The sequence below is a fragment of the Ipomoea nil genome, unplaced genomic scaffold, assembly GCF_001879475.1.
Source record: "Ipomoea nil cultivar Tokyo-kokei standard unplaced genomic scaffold, Asagao_1.1 scaffold3054, whole genome shotgun sequence".
Lineage (NCBI taxonomy): Eukaryota > Viridiplantae > Streptophyta > Magnoliopsida > Solanales > Convolvulaceae > Ipomoea > Ipomoea nil.
In genome coordinates this window covers 593,458-598,001 of record NW_017619482.1, presented here as the reverse complement: position 1 = coordinate 598,001, position 4,544 = coordinate 593,458, and positions in this window count along the sequence as shown.

Below are 4,544 nucleotides of genomic sequence, written 5' to 3'. Positions count from 1 at the left end.
CTGGAATTTGTCGTCGTCAACCACTAGAAAATCACCTCTGACCGGAATTGGTCCGGAGTAATTGATGATGATTTCCTCCTCGGAATTACCCTCTTTTCACCTTCACTTCATACATCCCGGGTCTTGTGTCTCTCTTATTGTACCAAACGATGTGTTTGAAGAGATTATCTCAATAAGGTCCTCGGCATCCGCCGAAGATGATGATACAAAGGCACCACGGTATGATAAATCAAGTAGCATTTTCCCCTCATCCATGAGCCCTCTATAGAACAAGCTAATCACATCCCATGGATGGAGAAGATCTGTGAACATTGGCATTTCAAGGTTTTGAATCTTCTCCAATCTTCCCCCAAACTTTCCAAAGACCCTTGCTTGAATTCTTGCACTTGCTTGCGCACCTTCATGGTCTTGTGAGAGGGAAGAACTCGTTCATAAATTCCTTGTGGAGTTGTGTCCATGATCTAAAGTGGTTGTCATCTTGAGAATCCAATCATCTAGAAGCCTCTCCAATAACCGAGAATGGAAACAACTTGAGCCTCAAAATTTCATCCGGCACTCCTTGCCGGAACATTCCACATGCTCTCATGAACCTTGTAATGTGGGTGTGTGGATCTTTCGAGGATAGACCTCCAAAAGGATTGTTTTGCACGAGGTTGAAGACCGCTGGGTGAATGTGAAAATTGACATTCTCCAATGGTGGCATGAATATGAACTTGTGGCACGAATATGAACTTGTGCATGGAGAATTTGGGTGTCATATATTCGGCGATGGTCCTCCCCCTATGGTCATTTGGAGCATCATAGAACTCCTCAACCCGGATTGGGTCCGGTTGCCCTTGACCTCCAATGGTGTGATTTCCCTCATGTGTTGGCTCTGGGAGGACTTGTGGTCCACCAAAAGCTCCTATGTCTCCGCTTTGATAAATGTGGGTGGGGGTGGTGTATGTAGAGGGTTGCCCCTCCCAATTGATCCTCCTTGGTTGTTTGCACTTGTTGATGCCATTTTCTCAATGTGGTGAGGATTGTTCTTATTTCTCCTCCTAGGTTCCTTGGTTATTCCGGGTTTAAGGGAATTAAGTCTTGGTTCCCTTTAGCCTGTGTTTGCATCCAACCTATAAAGATGTGAAAAGAGCAAAGTTTCCTCCCCAACTAGAAGTAGTTGCAAAGGAGGTCAGTTCCTAGTGAGGAACAGACGCAGATTTTCAAGGCAATTTTTTTTTTTAATTTTATAAAACGACAATCTGCGTCTGATCCTCTATAAGATCATACACAGATTGTTGCATCTCTTGCATATGCGTCTGAAGTATATTAGACGCAGATTGTCATTTACTTCAGACACAAATTGCTCATTCTGTACTAGTGAAATTTTTTGAGTTAAAGTTAATGTGTGTGTGTGGTTTTTTTTTTTTTTTTTTTTTTTTTTTTTTTAATTTTAAATTTCTCAGTTTTCTTAAAAGTAGAAAAAAATAAACAAATAAAAAAAATGAGATGATGCGCGTTGCCTACAAGGTGGTCACCCTAACTTTTCTCTTCTTATTTTTTTTTTTTTTTTTTTTTGTTTTTGTTTTTGTTTTTGTTTGTTTTTTTTTTATATATATTTCTCTCTCCTGTATTACACAAATTTCACCCTAAAAAAAAAATCCAAAGTTTACACTCTTATGCCACGTTTAGTTCACAAAATGAATTCGGAGGGAATATGAATGCTATTCCATAGGGAATGGAATAGGTAAGGAATATAACATGAATTGTATTTATTATTTGGTTCGCTCTCAAGGAATAGACTTTAATAATTGTATTCCAACGTTTGGTTGGTTAAAGGAATAAAAATTGAATATATGTTTAAAAGATATAAATGCCCTTCTACAAAACATATATAATATTATCATCATTTTCCATTTGTATAGCGGATTCATTGTTCTGAAGGAGGTTTCTGAACCGATGATAAAAGCTACTTTGGAGATTTTCGCGGACAAAATAGCGTATGCCACTCCCAGACGATATGACTTGATCGAGGTAGTAGGCAATGACTGGAAACGTCAACCATTCCGTGGTTGTGATAATTAGAACCTCTCACATTACATTTGTGCTATAACTCAGATATTTCCAGCCGAACGCTTCGATCCATATTTAAAAATAAAAGTCTATCGTGCGGCTAACAATGGCCTCCTCATCGTCAGATCCCACTGACGATGGCAGTGTCAGAGACGAGACGAAGCCGCCAAAGATCGATCGCACGGTGGTGGAGAACGAAAAGAGGGAGATGATGATGAGCGGAAAACAGCCAACCTTGCCTAGCAGTCCTACCCGCACCAGTGACAGCTCCAAAAGTTACTCTGTGAAACCAGCCTGCTTAGAATGGCCTCCCCATGCACTTCCGGCAGGAATTGAAGCCGAAGGGGAGACGAAGCCAACGCCACCAGCCCCCTCTTTGTCAGTTGACTCATCAAGCTAGAAAAACTTAGTCTTTGCAGCACCACCTTGGAAATTTTCTGGCGACCAATCCTCAATCTGGCCACCGTCGAGTGATCTCCATTTTCCTGCCGCCTACGACCGAATGTAGCCCACGCGACACAAGGTCTCCAAAATATGTGCTCGTTAGTGCATGTAAGAAATGTTAACCTTGATTTGGGAAGAAAGGATGTTGGTTCTCATGAAAATAACATGAAGAGTAATTCGGCTCTCGATATTGACGTAACTGGCATGGGTGTGTTCATAACCTTTAAGGGCCTTGAATCACTGGTAGCAACAACCTTCTCCTTCAAATCTGTATTAAAGGGTTCGTTTTGCTACTGCCTATATTACAATGTAGTATCACAAAGAATCAATAACGCCTCCACTGAGGCTCAAACTCATAACCTTCCAAATAGAAGTCCAACCCGGGTACCATTAGACCACATAGTCTTGGTAAATAAATAAATAAATAAATAAATAAATAAATATATATATATATATATATATATATATATATATATATATATATATATATATATATATATATATATATATATATTACCCCTTTTTAACTTAAACTTTTACGCTTATCTTTCTCTCTTTCTCTTTGTCATCGCATCACTTTCGCCATTGCATCAAATTAGAATTCTTCATCAAGCTAAAGGTATTCGTCTAATTTTTTTTTTTAACAAAGTATATATATTACCCCTTTTTAACTTAAACTTTTACGCTTATCTTTCTCTCTTTCTCTTTGTCATCGCATCACTTTCGCCATTGCATCAAATTAGAATTCTTCATCAAGCTAAAGGTATTCGTCTAATTTTTTTTTTTTAACAAAGTATATATATATATATATATATATATATATATATATATATATATAAAATAAAAAATCTATTCCTGAGAGCTCAGGCTGATCAAGAGCTCTGAAATAGGTTAATACCGAGGGGTTAGTAATAGATATTCCCTCTTAGAAGGAATGGGTCATTCCCATGAACAATGTCCTGGGAATATAAATATTTACCAAACAAAAGAATAGACCTATTACTGAAAATGTATGTCATTCCAGGCCTATTTCGTGAACTAAACATCTCATTAGAGCTTCTCCAATGATTGTGAATATTTGTAGGGCCAAATTTTTTTACATCAGCTATAATAAAGAAGTCTTCAAATGCTTGTAAATTTGTACCCATTTGGTTGGACTCTATCCCTACTTGTATTACTTCTATGATTTAATAAGATGGTAAAAATTTCCTTTCAAAAAAAAAAAAAAAAAAAAAAAATTGTACCATGCCGCAAAACAAAACTTAGCAAATCATAAAACCTCTTCCATTTATTGTTTTTTTGTTTAATAGAAATATGGTCTAACCAACTATAAGGCTGGAATTATCCCAATCAAGAGGGGCTTTGCAAGCTGATGTGGAAAGTTGCCATGTGTGTTTCTTTTCTTTTTTATTTTTTTTTATAATGACTAGGATTGCAAATTTGCAACTGTACAAAAAGCTTCCGCGTTTTTGTAACTTTTTTTTTTAAAATTTTTATATTTTTAATTTGTTTGTTTAATTTAGTTTATTTTTAATCACTTTTTTTTTGTTTTATTTGTGTAGTTTGTTTTGCCGTAGTTTTATTTATTTATTTAATATGTAATAATTTTTTAATAAAATAATATATTAAAAGACTACATAACATTTCATTGTTTAGAAATACAATGCATACAAAATAATTCCATCATACTTACTCATCTAAAAACTTCTTCATTTGTTTATCGTACAATTGTTTTTGCATTTCATTCATACTTGATGTATCTAGTTGCATAAGCTGAATGAGAAGTTTATTTTTCTCAATTTGTTGTTGTTGTTGTTGCAGCCTTTCTTCTTGTCGCTTCATATATTGTTTCATGAGGTTTATTTTTTCCATTTCCATACTGACTTGCGTTTCAACTTGCTCGCCCAAACTTTTTGATACCGTTGACTGTGTTGTTGATTGCATTCTTTTTCCTTTCGCCTTAGAAGCGTCCCTTCCCATGGGACGAGAGCTAGACCCTCCCACACATGGTGTCTCACTTGGTTGTGAATTTGATGATGAAGATGCGT